This window comes from Bombina bombina, chromosome 2 (assembly GCF_027579735.1).
Source record: "Bombina bombina isolate aBomBom1 chromosome 2, aBomBom1.pri, whole genome shotgun sequence".
Classification (NCBI taxonomy): domain Eukaryota; kingdom Metazoa; phylum Chordata; class Amphibia; order Anura; family Bombinatoridae; genus Bombina; species Bombina bombina.
The window spans coordinates 1,201,676,309-1,201,696,305 of NC_069500.1; the positions used below are offsets into that span (position 1 = coordinate 1,201,676,309).

Consider the following 19,997-nt stretch of genomic DNA (forward strand, 5'->3'; position numbering starts at 1 on the left):
TGTGGCTCTTCCCTTTGGGTTGGCCACGGTGCCAAGAATCTTCACAAAGGTGCTAGGGTCCCTTCTGGCGGTCCTAAGGCAGAGGGGCATAGCAGTGGCGCCTTATCTAGACGACATCTTAATTCAAGCGTCGACTTTCCAACTTGCCAAGTCTCACACGGACTTAGTGTTGGCCTTTCTAAGATCTCATGGTTGGAAGGTGAACGTGAAAAAGAGTTCTTATTCCTCTCACAAGAGTTCCATTCCTGGGAACTCTGATAGATTTGGTGGACATGAAAATATTTCTGACGGAGGTCAGGAAATCAAAGATTTTAACCACCTGCCGAGCTCTTCATTCCATTCCTCGGCTGTCAGTGGCTCAGTGTATGGAGGTAATCGGACTTATGGTAGCGGCAATGGACATAGTTCTGTTTGCTCGCTTGCATCTCAGACCACTGCAACTATGCATGCTCAAACAGTGGAATGGGGATTATTCAGATTTATCTCCTCAGATAAATCTGGATCAAGAGACCAGAGACTCTTATTTGGTGGTTGTCACAGGATCACCTGTTCAGGAGAATGTGTTTCCGCAGGCCAGCGTGGGTTATTGTGACGACGGACACCAGCCTACTGGGCTGGGGTGCAGTCTGGAATTCCCTGAAAGCACAGAGTTTGTGGACTCGGGAGGAGGCCCTCCTACCGATAAATATTCTGGAATTAAAAGCGATATTCAATGCTCTTCAGGCGTGGCCTCAGCTGGCTTCAGCCGGATTCATCAGGTTTCAGTTGGACAACATCACGACTGTAGCTTATATCAATCATCAGGGGGGAACAAGGAGTTCCTTGGCGATGATAGAAGGTTCCAGGATAATCCGATGGGCAGAGACTCACTCTTGCCATCTATCAGCGATCTATATCCCAGGGGTGGAGAACTGGGAGGCAGATTTCTTTCATGTAATTAGCAAGAGTCCATGAGCTAGTGACGTATGGGATATACATTCCTACCAGGAGGGGCAAAGTTTCCCAAACCTCAAAATGCCTATAAATACACCCCTCACCACACCCACAATTCTGTTTTACAAACTTTGCCTCCGATGGAGGTGGTGAAGTAAGTTTGTGCTAGATTCTACGTTGATATGCGCTCCGCAGCAAGTTGGAGCCCGGTTTTCCTCTCAGCGTGCAGTGAATGTCAGAGGGATGTGAGGAGAGTATTGCCTATTTGAATGCAGTGATCTCCTTCTACGGGGTCTATTTCATAGGTTCTCTGTTATCGGTCGTAGAGATTCATCTCTTACCTCCCTTTTCAGATCGACGATATACTCTTATATATACCATTACCTCTACTGATTCTCGTTTAAGTACTGGTTTGGCTATCTACTATATGTAGATGAGTGTCCTGGGGTAAGTAAGTCTTATTTTCTGTGACACTCCTAGCTATGGTTGGGCACTTTGTTTATAAAGTTCTAAATATATGTATTCAAACATTTATTTGCCTTGACTCAGAATGTTCAACTTTCCTTATTTTCAGACAGTCAGTTTCATATTTGGGATAATGCATTTTAATTTAACATTTTTTCTTACCTTAAAATTTGACTTTTTCCCTGTGGGCTGTTAGGCTCGCGGGGGCTGAAAATGCTTCATTTTATTGCGTCATTTTTGGCGCTGACTTTTTTGGCGCAAAAATTCTATTTCAGTTTCCGGCGTCATACGTGTCGCCGGAAGTTGCGTCATTTTTTGACGTTATTTTGCGCCAAAAATGTCGGCGTTCCGGATGTGGCGTCATTTTTGGCGCCAAAAAGCATTTAGGCGCCAAATAATGTGGGCGTCTTATTTGGCGCGAAAAAATATGGGCGTCACTTTTGTCTCCACATTATTTAAGTCTCATTTTTTATTGCTTCTGGTTGCTAGAAGCTTGTTCTTTGGCATTTTTTCCCATTCCTGAAACTGTCATTTAAGGAATTTGATCAATTTTGCTTTATATATATGTTGTTTTTTCTCTTACATATTGCAAGATGTCTCACGTTGCATCTGAGTCAGAAGATACTACAGGAAAATCGCTGTCAAGTGCTGAATCTACCAAAGCTAAGTGTATCTGCTGTAAACTTTTGGTAGCTATTCCTCCAGCTGTTGTTTGTATTGATTGTCATGACAAACTTGTTAAAGCAGATATTTCCTTTAGTAAAGTACCATTGCCTGTTGCAGTTCCTTCAACATCTAAGGTGCAGAATGTTCCTGATAATATAAGAGATTTTGTTTCTGAATCCATAAAGAAGGCTATGTCTGTTATTTCTCCTTCAAGTAAACGTAAAAAATCTTTTAAAACTTCTCTCCCTACAGATGAATTTTTAACTGAACATCATCATTCTGATTCTGATGATTCCTCTGGTTCAGAGGATTCTGTCTCAGAGGTTGATGCTGATAAATCTTCATATTTATTTAAAATGGAATTTATTCGTTCTTTACTTAAAGAAGTCCTAATTGCTTTAGAAATAGAGGGTTCTGGTCCTCTTGATACTAAATCTAAACGTTTAAATAAGGTTTTTAAAACTCCTGTAGTTATTCCAGAAGTTTTTCCTGTCCCTGATGCTATTTCTGCAGTAATTTCCAAAGAATGGGATAATTTGGGTAATTCATTTACTCCTAAACGTTTTAAGCAATTATATCCTGTGCCGTCTGACAGATTAGAATTTTGGGACAAGATCCCTAAAGTTGATGGGGCTATTTCTACCCTTGCTAAACGTACTACTATTCCTACGTCAGATGGTACTTCGTTTAAGGATCCTCTAGATAGGAAAATTGAGTCCTTTCTAAGAAAAGCTTATCTGTGTTCAGGTAATCTTCTTAGACCTGCTATATCTTTGGCTGATGTTGCTGCAGCTTCAACTTTTTGGTTGGAAACTTTAGCGCAACAAGTAATACATCGTGATTCTCATGATATTATTATTCTTCTTCAACATGCTAATAATTTTATCTGTGATGCCATTTTTGATATTATCAGAGTTGATGTCAGGTTTATGTCTCTAGCTATTTTAGCTAGAAGAGCTTTATGGCTTAAAACTTGGAATGCTGATATGGCTTCTAAATCTACTTTACTTTCCATTTCTTTCCAGGGTAACAAATTATTTGGTTCTCAGTTGGATTCCATTATTTCAACTGTTACTGGTGGGAAAGGAACTTTTTTACCACAGGATAAAAAATCTAAAGGTAAAAACAGGGCTAATAATCGTTTTCGTTCCTTTCGTTTCAACAAAGAACAAAAGCCTGATCCTTCATCCTCAGGAGCAGTTTCAGTTTGGAGACCATCTCCAGTCTGGAATAAATCCAAGCCAGCTAGAAAGGCAAAGCCTGCTTCTAAGTCCACATGAAGGTGCGGCCCTCATTCCAGCTCAGCTGGTAGGGGGCAGGTTACGTTTTTTCAAGGAAATTTGGATCAATTCTGTTCACAATCTTTGGATTCAGAGCATTGTTTCAGAAGGGTACAGAATTGGTTTCAAGTTGAGACCTCCTGCAAAGAGATTTTTTCTTTCCCGTGTCCCAGTAAATCCAGTAAAAGCTCAAGCATTTCTGAAATGTGTTTCAGATCTAGAGTTGACTGGAGTAATTATGCCAGTTCCGGAACAGGGGATGGGGTTTTATTCAAATCTCTTCATTGTACCAAAGAAGGAGAATTCTTTCAGACCAGTTCTGGATCTAAAAATATTGAATCGTTATGTAAGGATACCAACGTTCAAGATGGTAACTGTAAGGACTATCTTACCTTTTTGTTCAGCAAGGGAATTATATGTCCACAATAGATTTACAGGATGCATATTCCGATTCATCCAGATCATTATCAGTTCCTGAGATTCTCGTTTCTGGACAAGCATTACCAGTTTGTGGCTCTGCCGTTTGGCCTAGCTACAGCTCCAAGAATTTTTACAAAGGTTCTCGGTGCCCTGCTGTCTGTAATCAGAGAACAGGGTATTGTGGTATTTCCTTATTTGGACGATATCTTGGTACTTGCTCAGTCTTTACATTTAGCAGAATCTCATACGAATCAACTTGTCTAAAGTTGATTACAGCTTGTCGAAACCTTCAGTCACAATCATTCCCTTCGGTAGCCTTATGCATGGAAATTCTAGGTCTTATGACTGCTGCATCGGACGCGATCCCCTTTGCTCGTTTTCACATGCGACCTCTTCAGCTCTGTATGCTGAAGCAATGGTGCAAGGATTACACGAAGATATCTCAATTAATATCTTTAAAACCGATTGTTCGACACTCTCTAACATGGTGGACAGATCACCATTGTTTAATTCAGGGGGCTTCTTTTGTGCTTCCGACCTGGACTGTAATTTCAACAGATGCAAGTCTCACAGGTTGGGGAGCTGTGTGAGGATCTCTGACGGCACAAGGAGTTTGGGAATCTCAGGAGGTGAGATTACCGATCAATATTTTGGAACTCCGTGCAATTTTCAGAGCTCTTCAGTTTTGGCCTCTTCTGAAGAGAGAATCGTTCATTTGTTTTCAGACAGACAATGTCACAACTGTGGCATACATCAATCATCAAGGAGGGACTCACAGTCCTCTGGCTATGAAAGAAGTATCTCGAATTTTGGTTTGGGCGGAATCCAGCTCCTGTCTAATCTCTGCGGTTCATATCCCAGGTATAGACAATTGGGAAGCGGATTATCTCAGTCGCCAAACGTTGCATCCGGGCGAATGGTCTCTTCACCCAGATGTATTTCTTCAGATTGTTCAAATGTGGGAACTTCCAGAAATAGATCTGATGGCGTCCCATCTAAACAAGAAACTTCCCAGGTATCTGTCCAGATCCCGGGATCCTCAGGCGGAGGCAGTGGATGCATTATCACTTCCTTGGAAGTATCATCCTGCCTATATCTTTCCGCCTCTAGTTCTTCTTCCAAGAGTAATCTCCAAGATTCTGAAGGAATGCTCGTTTGTTCTGCTGGTAGCTCCGGCATGGCCTCACAGGTTTTGGTATGCGGATCTTGTCCGGATGGCTCTTGCCAACCGTGGACTCTTCCGTTAAGACCAGACCTTCTGTCACAAGGTCCTTTTTTCCATCAGGATCTGAAATCCTTAAATTTAAAGGTATGGAGATTGAACGCTTGATTCTTGGTCAAAGAGGTTTCTCTGACTCTGTGATTAATACTATGTTACAGGCTCGTAAATCTGTATCTCGAGAGATATATTATAGAGTCTGGAAGACTTATATTTCTTGGTGTCTTTCTCATCATTTTTCCTGGCATTCTTTTAGAATACCGAGAATTTTACAGTTCCTTCAGGATGGTTTAGATAAGGGTTTGTCCGCAAGTTCTTTGAAAGGACAAATCTCTGCTCTTTCTGTTCTTTTTCACAGAAAGATTGCTATTCTTCCTGATATTCATTGTTTTTGTACAAGCTTTGGTTCGTATAAAACCTGTCATTAAGTCAATTTCTCCTCCTTGGAGTTTGAATTTGGTTCTGGGAGCTCTTCAAGCTCATCCGTTTGAACCTATGCATTCATTGGACATTAAATTTCTTTCTTGGAAAGTTTTGTTCCTTTTGGCCATCTCTTCTGCCAGAAGAGTTTCTGAATTATCTGCTCTTTCTTGTGAGTCTCCTTTTCTGATTTTTCATCAGGATAAGGCTGTGTTGCGAACTTCTTTTGAATTTTTACCTAAAGTTGTGAATTCCAACAACATTAGTAGAGAAATTGTGGTTCCTTCATTATGTCCTAATCCTAAGAATTCTAAGGAGAAATCGTTGCATTCTTTGGATGTTGTTAGAGCTTTGAAATATTATGTTGAAGCTACGAAATCTTTTCGTAAGACTTCTAGTCTATTTGTTATCTTTTCCGGTTCTAGAAAAGGCCAGAAAGCTTCTGCCATTTCTTTGGCATCTTGGTTGAAATCTTTAATTCATCTTGCCTATGTTGAGTCGGGTAAAACTCCGCCTCAGAGAATTACAGCTCATTCTACTAGGTCAGTTTCTACTTCCTGGGCGTTTAGGAATGAAGCTTCGGTTGACCAGATCTGCAAAGCAGCAACTTGGTCCTCTTTGCATACTTTTACTAAATTCTACCATTTTGATGTATTTTCTTCTTCTGAAGCAGTTTTTGGTAGAAAAGTACTTCAGGCAGCCGTTTCAGTTTGAATCTTCTGCTTATGTTTTTCGTTAAACTTTATTTTGGGTGTGGATTATTTTCAGCAGGAATTGGCTGTCTTTATTTTATCCCTCCCTCTCTAGTGACTCTTGTGTGGAAAGATCCACTTCTTGGGTAGTCATTATCCCATACGTCACTAGCTCATGGACTCTTGCTAATTACATGAAAGAAAACATAATTTATGTAAGAACTTACCTGATAAATTCATTTCTTTCATATTAGCAAGAGTCCATGAGGCCCGCCCTTTTTTTGTGGTGGTTATGATTTTGTATAAAGCACAATTATTCCAATTCCTTATTTTATATGCTTTCGCACTTTTTTCTCACCCCACTTCTTGGCTATTCGTTAAACTGAATTGTGGGTGTGGTGAGGGGTGTATTTATAGGCATTTTGAGGTTTGGGAAACTTTGCCCCCTCCTGGTAGGAATGTATATCCCATACGTCACTAGCTCATGGACTCTTGCTAATATGAAAGAAATGAATTTATCAGGTAAGTTCTTACATAAATTATGTTTTTAAAACTTCTCTCCCTACAGATGAATTTTTAAATGAACATCATCATTCTGATTCTGATGACTCTTCTGGTTCAGAGGATTCTGTCTCAGAGGTTGATGCTGATAAATCTTCATATTTATTTAAAATGGAATTTATTCGTTCTTTACTTAAAGTACTACTAATTGCTTTAGAAATAGAGGATTCTGGTCCTCTTGATACTAATTCTAAACGTTTGGATAAGGTATTTAAAGCTCCTGTGGTTATTCCAGAAGTTTTTCCTGTTCCTAATGCTATTTCTGCAGTAATTTCCAAAGAATGGGATAAATTGGGTAATTCATTTACTCCTTCTAAACGTTTCAAGCAATTATATCCTGTGCCGTCTGACAGATTAGAATTTTGGGACAAAATCCCTAAGGTTGATGGGGCTATTTCTACCCTTGCTAAACGTACTACTATTCCTACGTCAGATGGTACTTCGTTTAAGGATCCTTTAGATAGGAAAATTGAATCCTTTCTAAGAAAGGCTTATCTGTGTTCAGGTAATCTTCTTAGACCTGCTATATCTTTGGCTGATGTTGCTGCAGCTTCAACTTTTTGGTTTGAAACTTTAGCGCAACAAGTAACACATCATGATTCTCATGATATTATTCTTCTTCAGCATGCTAATAATTTTATCTGTGATGCCATTTTTGATATTATCAGAGTTGATGTCAGGTTTATGTCTCTAGCGATTTTAGCTAGAAGAGCTTTATGGCTTAAAACTTGGAATGCTGATATGGCTTCTAAATCAACTCTACTTTCTATTTCTTTCCAGGGTAACAAATTATTTGGTTCTCAGTTGGATTCTATTATTTCAACTGTTAATGGTGGGAAAGGAACTTTTTTACCACAGGATAAAAAATCTAAAGGTAAAAACAGGGCTAATAATAGTTTTCGTTCCTTTCGTTTCAACAAAGAACAAAAGCCTGATCCTTCATCCTCAGGAGCAGTTTCAGTTTGTAAACCATCTCCAGTCTGGAATAAATCCAAGCCAGCTAGAAAGGCAAAGCCTGCTTCTAAGTCCACATGAAGGTGCGGCCCTCATTCCAGCTCAGCTGGTAGGGGGCAGGTTACGTTTTTTCAAGGAAATTTGGATCAATTCTGTTCACAATCTTTGGATTTAGAACATTGTTTCAGAAGGGTACAGAATTGGTTTCAAGATGAGACCTCCTGCAAAGAGATTTTTTCTTTCCCGTGTCCCAGTAAATCCAGTAAAAGCTCAAGCATTCTGAATTGTGTTTCAGATCTAGAGTTGACTGGAGTAATTATGCCAGTTCCAGTTCCGGAACAGGGGATGGGGTTTTATTCAAATCTCTTCAATGTACCAAAGAAGGAGAATTCCTTCAGACCAGTTCTGGATCTAAAAATATTGAATCGTTATGTAAGGATACCAACGTTCAAGATGGTAACTGTAAGGACTATCTTGCCTTTTGTTCAGCAAGGGAATTATATGTCCACAATAGATTTACAGGATGCATATCTGCATATTCCGATTCATCCAGATCATTATCAGTTCCTGAGATTCTCTTTTCTGGACAAGCATTACCAGTTTGTGGCTCTGCCGTTTGGCCTAGCTACAGCTCCAAGAATTTTTACAAAGGTTCTCGGTGCCCTTCTGTCTGTAATCAGAGAACAGGGTATTGTGGTATTTCCTTATTTGGACGATATCTTGGTACTTGCTCAGTCTTTACATTTAGCAGAATCTCATACGAATCGACTTGTGTTGTTTCTTCAAGATCATGGTTGGAGGATCAATTTACAAAAAGTTCATTGATTCCTCAGACAAGGGTAACCTTTCTGGGTTTCCAGATGGATTCAGTGTCCATGACTCTGTCTTTAACAGACAAGAGACGTCTAAATTAATTACAGCTTGTCGAAACCTTCAGTCACAATCATTCCCTTCGGTAGCCTTATGCATGGAAATTCTAGGTCTTATGACTGCTGCATCGGACGCGATCCCCTTTGCTCGTTTTCACATGCGACCTCTTCAGCTATGTATGCTGAATCAATGGTGCAAGGATTACACAAAGATATCTCAATTAATATCTTTAAAACCGATGGTTCGACACTCTCTAACGTAGTGGACAGATCACCATCATTTAATTGAGGGGGCTTCTTTTGTGCTTCCGACCTGGACTGTAATTTCAACAGATGCAAGTCTCACAGGTTGGGGAGCTGTGTGGGGATCTCTGACGGCACAAGGAGTTTGGGAATCTCAGGAGGTGAGATTACCGATCAATATTTTAGAACTCCGTGCAATTTTCAGAGCTCTTCAGTTTTGGCCTCTTCTGAAGAGAGAATCGTTCATTTGTTTTCAGACAGACAATGTCACAACTGTGGCATACATCAATCATCAAGGAGGGACTCGCAGTCCTCTGGCTATGAAAGAAGTATCTCGAATTTTGGTTTGGGCGGATTCCAGCTCCTGTCTAATCTCTGCGGTTCATATCCCAGGTATAGACAATTGGGAAGCGGATTATCTCAGTCGCCAAACGTTGCATCCGGGCGAATGGTCTCTTCACCCAGAGGTATTTCTTCAGATTGTTCAAATGTGGGAACTTCCAGAAATAGATCTGATGGCGTCTCATCTAAACAAGAAACTTCCCAGGTATCTGTCCAGATCCCGGGATCCTCAGGCGGAGGCAGTGGATGCATTATCACTTCCTTGGAAGTATCATCCTGCCTATATCTTTCCGCCTCTAGTTCTTCTTCCAAGAGTAATCTCCAAGATTCTGAAGGAATGCTCGTTTGTTCTGCTGGTAGCTCCGGCATGGTCTCACAGGTTTTGGTATGCGGATCTTGTCCGGATGGCCTCTTGCCAACCGTGGACTCTTCCGTTAAGACCAGACCTTCTGTCTCAAGGTCCTTTTTTCCATCAGGATCTGAAATCCTTAAATTTAAAGGTATGGAGATTGAACGCTTGATTCTTGGTCACAGAGGTTTCTCTGACTCTGTGATTAATACTATGTTACAGGCTCGAAAATCTGTATCTAGAGAGATATATTATAGAGTCTGGAAGACTTATATTTCTCCAACATAGGTGTGTCCGGTCCACGGCGTCATCCTTACTTGTGGGATATTCTCTTCCCCAACAGGAAATGGCAAAGAGCCCAGCAAAGCTGGTCACATGATCCCTCCTAGGCTCCGCCTACCCCAGTCATTCTCTTTGCCGTTGTACAGGCAACATCTCCACGGAGATGGCTTAGAGTTTTTTAGTGTTTAACTGTAGTTTTTCATTATTCAATCAAGAGTTTGTTATTTTCAAATAGTGCTGGTACGTACTATTTACTCAGAAACAGAAAAGAGATGAAGAATTCTGTTTGTATGAGGAAAATGATTTTAGCAACCGTAACTAAAATCCATGGCTGTTCCACACAGGACTGTTGAGAGCATTAACTTCAGTTGGGGGAACAGTTTGCAGTCCTTGCTGCTTGAGGTATGACACATTCTAACAAGACGATGTAATGCTGGAAGCTGTCATTTTCCCTATGGGATCCGGTAAGCCATGTTTATTACGATTGTAAATAAGGGCTTCACAAGGGCTTATTTAGACTGTAGACATTTTTTGGGCTAAATCGATTGATATTAACACTTATTTAGCCTTGAGGAATCATTTATTCTGGGTATTTTGATATAATAATATCGGCAGGCACTGTTTTAGACACCTTATTCTTTAGGGGCTTTCACAAAGCATAGGCAGAGTCTCATTTTCGCGCCGGTGTTGCGCACTTGTTTTTTCAGAGGCATGGCATGCAGTCGCATGTGAGAGGAGCTCTGATACTTATAAAAGACTTCTGAAGGCATCATTTGGTATCGTATTCCCCTTGGGTTTGGTTGGGTCTCAGCAAAGCAGATACCAGGGACTGTAAAGGGGTTAAAGCTTAAAACGGCTCCGGTTCCGTTATTTTAAGGGTTAAAGCTTCCAAATTTGGTGTGCAATATTTCAAGGATGCGTATCTACATATTCCTATCCACAAGGAACATCATCGGTTCCTAAGGTTTGCATTCCTGGACAAACATTACCAGTTCGTGGCGCTTCCTTTCGGATTAGCCACTGCTCCAAGGATTTTCACAAAGGTATTAGGGTCCCTTCTAGCTGTGCTAAGACCAAGGGGCATTGCAGTAGTACCTTACCTGGATGACATTCTGATTCAAGCGTCGTCCCTCCCTCGAGCAAAGGCTCACACGGACATCGTCCTGGCCTTTCTCAGATCGCACGGCTGGAAAGTGAACGTGGAAAAGAGTTCTCTATCCCCGTCAACAAGGGTTCCCTTCTTGGGAACAATTATAGACTCCTCAGAAATGAGGATTTTTCTAACAGAGGCCAGAAAGACAAAGCTCCTGGACTCTTGTCGAATACTTCATTCCGTTCCTCTTCCTTCCGTAGCTCAGTGCATGGAAGTGATCGGGTTGATGGTAGCGGCAATGGACATAGTTCCTTTTGCGCGCATTCATCTAAGACCGTTACAACTGTGCATGCTCAGTCAGTGGAATGGGGACTATACAGACTTGTCTCCAAAAGATACAAGTAAATCAGAGGACCAGAGACTCACTCCGTTGGTGGCTGTCCCTGGACAAACCTGTCACGAGGGATGACATTCCACAGACCAGAGTGGGTCATTGTCACGACCGACGCCAGTCTGATGGGCTGGGGCGCGGTCTGGGGATCCCTGAAAGCTCAGGGTCTTTGGTCTCGGGAAGAATCTCTTCTACCGATAAATATTCTGGAACTGAGAGCGATATTCAATGCTCTCAAGGCTTGGCCTCAGCTAGCGAGGACCAAGTTCATACGGTTTCAATCAGACAACATGACGACTGTTGCGTACATCAACCATCAGGGGGAACAAGGAGTTCCCTAGCGATGGAAGAAGTGACCAAGATCATTCTATGGGCGGAGTCTCACTCCTGCCACCTGTCTGCTATCCACATCCCGGGAGTGGAAAATTGGGGAAGCGGATTTTCTGAGTCGTCAGACATTGCATCCGGGGGAGTGGGAACTCCATCCGGAAATCTTTGCCCAAGTCACTCAACTTTGGGGCATTCCAGACATGGATCTGATGGCCTCTCGTCAGAACTTCAAAGTTCCTTGCTACGGGTCCAGATCCAGGGATCCCAAGGCGGCTCTAGTGGATGCACTAGTAGCACCTTGGACCTTCAAACTAGCTTATGTGTTCCCGCCGTTTCCTCTCATCCCCAGGCTGGTAGCCAGGATCAATCAGGAGAGGGCGTCGGTGATCTTGATAGCTCCTGCGTGGCCACGCAGGACTTGGTATGCAGATCTGGTGAATATGTCATCGGCTCCACCTTGGAAGCTACCTTTGAGACGAGACCTTCTTGTTCAGGGTCCGTTCGAACATCCGAATCTGGTTTCACTCCAGCTGACTGCTTGGAGATTGAACGCTTGATTTTATCGAAGCGAGGGTTCTCAGATTCTGTTATCGATACTCTTGTTCAGGCCAGAAAGCCTGTAACTAGAAGATTTACCACAAAATTTGGAAAAAATATATCTGTTGGTGTGAATCTAAAGGATTCCCTTGGGACAAGGTTAAGATTCCTAGGATTCTATCCTTCCTTCAAGAAGGATTGGAAAAAGGATTATCGGCAAGTTCCCTGAAGGGACAGATTTCTGCCTTGTCGGTGTTACTTCACAAAAAACTGGCAGCTGTGCCAGATGTTCAAGCCTTTGTTCAGGCTCTGGTTAGAATCAAGCCTGTTTACAAACCTTTGACTCCTCCTTGGAGTCTCAATTTAGTTCTTTCAGTTCTTCAGGGGGTTCCGTTTGAACCCTTACATTCCGTTGATATTAAGTTATTATCTTGGAAAGTTTTGTTTTTAGTTGCAATTTCTTCTGCTAGAAGAGTTTCAGAATTATCTGCTCTGCAGTGTTCTCCTCCTTATCTGGTGTTCCATGCAGATAAGGTGGTTTTACGTACTAAACCTGGTTTTCTTCCAAAGTTGTTTCTAACAAAAACATTAACCAGGAGATTATCGTACCTTCTCTGTGTCCGAAACCAGTTTCAAAGAAGGAACGCTTGTTGCACAATTTGGATGTTGTTCGCGCTCTAAAATTCTATTTAGATGCTACAAAGGATTTTAGACAAACATCTTCCCTGTTTGTTGTTTATTCAGGTAAAAGGAGAGGTCAAAAAGCAACTTCTACCTCTCTCTCTTTTTGGATTAAAAGCATCATCAGATTGACTTACGAGACTGCCGGACGGCAGCCTCCCGAAAGAATCACGGCTCATTCCACTAGGGCTGTGGCTTCCACATGGGCCTTCAAGAACGAGGCTTCTGTTGATCAGATATGTAGGGCAGCGACTTGGTCTTCACTGCACACTTTTACCAAATTTTACAAGTTTGATACTTTTGCTTCTTCTGAGGCTATTTTTGGGAGAAAGGTTTTGCAAGCCGTGGTGCCTTCCATTTAGGTGACCTGATTTGCTCCCTCCCTTCATCCGTGTCCTAAAGCTTTGGTATTGGTTCCCACAAGTAAGGATGACGCCGTGGACCGGACACACCTATGTTGGAGAAAACAGAATTTATGTTTACCTGATAAATTTCTTTCTCCAACGGTGTGTCCGGTCCACGGCCCGCCCTGGTTTTTTAATCAGGTCTGATAATTTATTTTCTTTAACTACAGTCACCACGGTACCATATGGTTTCTCCTATGCTATTATTCCTCCTTAACGTCGGTCGAATGACTGGGGTAGGCGGAGCCTAGGAGGGATCATGTGACCAGCTTTGCTGGGCTCTTTGCCATTTCCTGTTGGGGAAGAGAATATCCCACAAGTAAGGATGACGCCGTGGACCGGACACACCGTTGGAGAAAGAAATTTATCAGGTAAACATAAATTCTGTTTTCTTGGTGTCTTTCTCATCATTTTTCTTGGCATTCTTTTAGAATACCGAGAATATTAGTTTCTTCAGGATGGTTTAGATAAGGGTTTGTCTGCAAGTTCCTTGAAAGGACAAATCTCTGCTCTTTCTGTTCTTTTTCACAGAAAGATTGCTATTCTTCCTGATATTCATTGTTTTGTACAAGCTGTGGTTTGTATAAAGCCTGTCATTAAGTCAATTTCTCCTCCTTGGAGTTTGAATTTGGTTCTGGGGGCTCTTCAAGCTCCTCCATTTGAACCTATGCATTCATTGGACATTAAATTACTTTCTTGGAAAGTTTTGTTCCTTTTGGCCATCTCTTCTGCCAGAAGAGTTTCTGAATTATCTGCTCTTTCTTGTGAGTCTCCTTTTCTGATTTTTCATCAGGATAAGGCGGTGTTGCGAACTTCTTTTGAATTTTTACCTAAAGTTGTGAATTCCAACAACATTAGTAGAGAAATTGTGGTTCCTTCATTATGTCCTAATCCTAAAAATTCTAAGGAGAAATCGTTGCATTCTTTGGATGTTAGAGCTTTGAAATATTATGTTGAAGCTACTAAATCTTTCCGAAAGACTTCTAGTCTATTTGTTATCTTTTCCGGTTCTAGAAAAGGCCAGAAAGCTTCTGCCATTTCTTTGGCATCTTGGTTGAAATCTTTAATTCATCTTGCCTATGTTGAGTCGGGTAAAACTCCGCCTCAGAAAATTACAGCTCATTCTACTAGGTCAGTTTCTACTTCCTGGGCGTTTAGGAATGAAGCTTCGGTTGATCAGATTTGCAAAGCAGCAACTTGGTCCTCTTTGCATACTTTTACTAAGTTCTACCATTTTGATGTATTTTCTTCTTCTGAAGCAGTTTTTGGTAGAAAAGTACTTCAGGCAGCGGTTTCAGTTTGAATCTTCTGCTTATGTTTTTCGTTAAACTTTATTTTGGGTGTGGATTATTTTCAGCAGGAATTGGCTGTCTTTATTTTGTCCCTCCCTCTCTAGTGACTCTTGTGTGGAAAGATCCACATCTTGGGTAGTCATTATCCCATACGTCACTAGCTCATGGACTCTTGCTAATTACATGAAAGAAAACATAATTTATGTAAGAACTTACCTGATAAATTCATTTCTTTCATATTAGCAAGAGTCCATGAGGCCCGCCCTTTTTTTGTGGTGGTTATGATTTTGTATAAAGCACAATTATTCCAATTCCTTATTTTATATGCTTTCGCACTTTTTTATCACCCCACTTCTTGGCTATTCGTTAAACTGAATTGTGGGTGTGGTGAGGGGTGTATTTATAGGCATTTTGAGGTTTGGGAAACTTTGCCCCTCCTGGTAGGAATGTATATCCCATACGTCACTAGCTCATGGACTCTTGCTAATATGAAAGAAATGAATTTATCAGGTAAGTTCTTACATAAATTATGTTTTTCTAAGTCGTCAGACTTTTCATCCGGGGGAGTGGGAGCTCCATCCAGAGGTGTTTGCTCAACTGGTTCGGCTATGGGGCACACCAGAATTGGATCTGATGGCGTCTCGTCAGAACTCCAAACTTCCTTGTTACGAATCCAGGTCAAGGGATCCTCAGGCTTTACTGATAGATGCTCTAGAAGTACCCTGGTCGTTCAACCTGGCTTATGTGTTTCCACCATTCCCTCTCCATCCGCGTCTGATTGCTAGAATCAAACAGGAGAGAGCTTCAGGGATTTTGATAGCACCTGCGTGGCCACGCAGGACTTGGTATGCAGACCTGGTGGACATGTCATCTTCCACCATGGACGCTGCCACTGAGACGGGACCTTTTGATTCAAGGTCCATTCAAGCATCCAAATCTAATTTCTCTTCAACTGACTGCTTGGAGATTGAACGCTTGATTTTATCAAAGCGAGTTTTCTTTGAGTCGGTCATAAATACCTTGATTCAGGCTCAAAAGCCTGTCACCAGGAAGATCTATCATAAGATATGGCGTAAATATCTTTTTTGGTGTGAATCCAAAGGCTACTCATGGAGTAAGATCAGGATTCCTAGGATTTTGTCTTTTCTCCAAGAAGGATTGGAGAAAGGATTGTCCGCTAGTTCCTTAAAGGGACAGATATCTGCTTTGTCTATTCTGTTGCACAAGCGTCTGGCAGATGTCCCAGACGTTCAGGCTTCTTTAGTTAGAATTAAGCCTGTGTTTAAACCTGTTGCTCCGCAATGGAGTCTCAATTTAGTTCTTAAAGTTCTTCAGGGGGTTCCATTTGAACTCATGCATTCCATAGATATTAAGCTTCTATCTTGAAAAGTTCTGTTTCTAGTTGCTATCCCTTCAGCTCGAAGAGTTTCTGAACTATCTGCATTACAATGTGACTCGCCTTATCTTGTTTTCCATGCTGATAAGGTGGTTTTGCGTACCAAACCTGGGTTCCTCCCTAAGGTTGTTTCTAACAGGAATATCAATCAGGAAATTGTTGTTCCTTCTGTGTGTCCTAATCCTCCTAAGAAGGACCGTCTGTTGCACAACTTGGACGTGGTTCGTGCCTTGAAGTTTTATTTGCAGGCAACCAAAGATTTTCGCCAATCATCTTCTTTGTTTGTTGTCTATGCTGGAAAGCGTAGAGGTCAAAAGGCTATGACTACCTCTTTCCTTTTGGCTGAAAAGCATAATCCGTTTGGCTTATGAGACTGCTGGACAGCAGCCTCCTGAAAGAATTACAGCTCACTCCACTAGAGCGGTGGCTTCCACATGGGCTTTTAAAAATGATGCTTCTGTTGAACAGATTTGTAAGGCTGCGATTGGTCTTCGCTTCATACCTTTTCCAAATTTTCCAAATTTGATACTTTTGCTTCTTTGGAGGCTATTTTTGGGAGAGAGGTTCTGCAAGCAGTGGTGCCTTCCGTTTAGGTTCCTGTCTTGTCCCTCCCTTCATCCTTGTCCTAAAGCTTTGGTATTGGCATCCCACAAGTAAGGATGAATCCGTGGACTCGGTACATCATGCAAAAGAAAACAAAATTTATGCTTACCTGATAAATTTCTTTCTTTTGCGATGAGTCCACAGCCCGCCCTGTCTATTCATTACATTATTTTTTATGTAAACTTCAGTCACCTCTGCACCTTATAGTTTCTCCTTTTCTTCCTTGGCCTTTGGTCGAATGACTGGGGGGTGGAGTTAAGGGGGGAGCTATATAGACAGCTCTGCTTAGGTGTTCTCTTTGCTACTTCCTGTCAGGAAGAACAATATCCCACTAGTAAGGATTTATCATGGACTCGGTACATCGCAAAAGAATGAAATTTATCAGGTAAGCATACATTTTGTTTTTGTCTAATAATTAAAGGGACATAATACTCATATGCTAAATCACTTGATACTGATGCAGTATAACTGTAAAAAGCTGACAGTAAAATATCACCTGAGCATCTCTATGTAAAAAGGGAATATATTTTACCTCACAATTTCCTCAGCTCAGTAGAGTAAGTTCTATGTAAAAAGTTATACTCCGCTGCAGCCCAGCTGCAGGTAAAAAAATTTTTAAAAAAATGAAGAAATGAACAGCAGCGCTGAGGTCATGAACTCTTACTGTGATCTCATGAGATTTGAATTAACTCATGAGATTTCATAGTAAATTTCCTTTAAACGGAATAGGGAAATAACATGAGTGCATGAGGCTCATCCCTTCGGCTGTCCCAGGACAGACATACTAATATGCTGCTTAAAAGTCCTTTACAATGGGATGTGGCTACTGGGAAACTTTTGAGGTAAAATATCTTTATTTTTTACATAGAGATGTTCAGGTGATATTTTCTAGTCGGCTTTTTACAGCTATACTGCATCAGTTTCTCCAACATAGGTGTGTCCGGTCCACGGCGTCATCCTTACTTGTGGGATATTCTCTTCCCCAACAGGAAATGGCAAAGAGCCCAGCAAAGCTGGTCACATGATCCCTCCTAGGCTCCGCCTACCCCAGTCATTCTCTTTGCCGTTGTACAGGCAACATCTCCACGGAGATGGCTTAGAGTTTTTTAGTGTTTAACTGTAGTTTTTATTATTCAATCAAGAGTTTGTTATTTTAAAATAGTGCTGGTATGTACTATTTACTCAGAAACAGAAAAGAGATGAAGATTTCTGTTTGTATGAGGAAAATGATTTTAGCAACCGTTACTAAAATCCATGGCTGTTCCACACAGGACTGTTGAGAGGAATTAACTTCAGTTGGGGGAACAGTGAGCAGTCTCTTGCTGCTTGAGGTATGACACATTCTAACAAGACGATGTAATGCTGGAAGCTGTCATTTTCCCTATGGGATCCGGTAAGCCATGTTTATTAAGATTGTAAATAAGGGCTTCACAAGGGCTTATTAAGACTGTAGACTTTTTCTGGGCTAAATCGATTCATTAACACATATTTAGCCTTGAGGAATCATTTAATCTGGGTATTTTGATAAGTTTATATCGGCAGGCACTTTTTTAGACACCTTTCTCTTTAGGGGCTTTCACAAATCATAGGCAGAGCCTCATTTTCGCGCCGGTGTTGCGCACTTGTTTTTGAGAGGCATGACATGCAGTCGCATGTGTGAGGAGCTCTGATACATAGAAAAGACTTTCTGAAGGCGTCATTTGTTATCGTATTCCCCTTTGGGCTTGGTTGGGTCTCAGCAAAGCAGACACCAGGGACTGTAAAGGGGTTAAAGTTAAAAACGGCTCCGGTTCCGTTATTTTAAGGGTTAAAGCTTCCAAATTTGGGGTGCAATACTTTTAAGGCTTTAAGACACTGTGGTGAAATTTTGGTGAATTTTGAGCAATTCCTTCATATTTTTTCGCAATTGCAGTAATAAAGTGTGTTCAGTTTAAAATTTAAAGTGACAGTAACGGTTTTATTTTAAAACGTTTTTTTGTACTTTATCAAGTTTATGCCTGTTTAACATGTCTGAACTACCAGATAGACTGTGTTCTGAATGTGGGGAAGCCAGAGTTCCTTCTCATTTAAATAAATGTGATTTATGTGACAATGACAATGATGCCCAAGATGATTCCTCAAGTGAGGGGAGTAAGCATGGTACTGCATCATTCCCTCCTTCGTCTACACGAGTCTTGCCCACTCAGGAGGCCCCTAGTACATCTAGCGCGCCAATACTCCTTACTATGCAACAATTAACGGCTGTAATGGATAATTCTGTCAAAAACATTTTAGCCAAAATGCACACTTATCAGCGTAAGCGCGACTGCTCTGTTTTAGATACTGAAGAGCATGACGACGCTGATAATAATGGTTCTGAAGGGCCCCTAAACCAGTCTGATGGGGCCAGGGAGGTTTTGTCTGAGGGAGAAATTACTGATTCAGGGAACATTTCTCAACAAGCTGAACCTGATGTGATTACAGGGAGTGCAGAATTATTAGGCAAATGAGTATTTTGACCACATCATCCTCTTTATGCATGTTGTCTTACTCCAAGCTGTATAGGCTCGAAAGCCTACTACCAATTAAGCATATTAGGTGATGTGCATCTCTGTAATGAGAAGGGGTGTGGTCTAATGACATCAACACCCTATATCAGGTGTGCATAATTATTAGGCAACTTCCTTTCCTTTGGCAAAATGGGTCAAAAGAAGGACTTGACAGGCTCAGAAAAGTCAAAAATAGTGAGATATCTTGCAGAGGGATGCAGCACTCTTAAAATTGCAAAGCTTCTGAAGCCTGATCATCGAACAATCAAGCGTTTCATTCAAAATAGTCAACAGGGTCGCAAGAAGCGTGTGAAAAAACCAAGGCGCAAAATAACTGCCCATGAACTGAGAAAAGTCAAGCGTGCAGCTGCCAAGATGCCACTTGCCACCAGTTTGGCCATATTTCAGAGCTGCAACATCACTGGAGTGCCCAAAAGCACAAGGTGTGCAATACTCAGAGACATGGCCAAGGTAAGAAAGGCTGAAAGACGACCACCACTGAACAAGACACACAAGCTGAAACGTCAAGACTGGGCCAAAAAATATCTCAAGACTGATTTTTATAAGGTTTTATGGACTGATGAAATGAGAGTGAGTCTTGATGGGCCAGATGGATGGGCCCGTGGCTGGATTGGTAAAGGGCAGAGAGCTCCAGTCTGACTCAGACGCCACCAAGGTGGAGGTGGAGTACTGGTTTGGGCTGGTATCATCAAAGATGAGCTTGTGGGGCCTTTTCGGGTTGAGGATGGAGTCAAGCTCAACTCCCAGTCCTACTGCCAGTTTCTGGAAGACACCTTCTTCAAGCAGTGGTACAGGAAGAAGTCTGCATCCTTCAAGAAAAACATGATTTTCATGCAGGACAATGCTCCATCACACGCGTCCAAGTACTCCACAGCGTGTTTGGCAAGAAAGGGTATAAAAGAAGAAAATCTAATGACATGGCCTCCTTGTTCACCTGATCTGAACCCCATTGAGAACCTGTGGTCCATCATCAAATGTGAGATTTACAAGGAGAGAAAACAGTACACCTCTCTGAACAGTGTCTGG

At 41.6% G+C, this 19,997-nt stretch overlaps 1 protein-coding gene across 4 annotated transcripts in view; it reads left to right on the forward strand.

Annotated features, from left to right (window-relative positions):
- Window positions 1-19,997, forward strand: part of MTUS1 (microtubule associated scaffold protein 1) — a 938,324-nt gene that overhangs the window by 349,066 nt on the left and 569,261 nt on the right. The window lies entirely within an intron of this gene.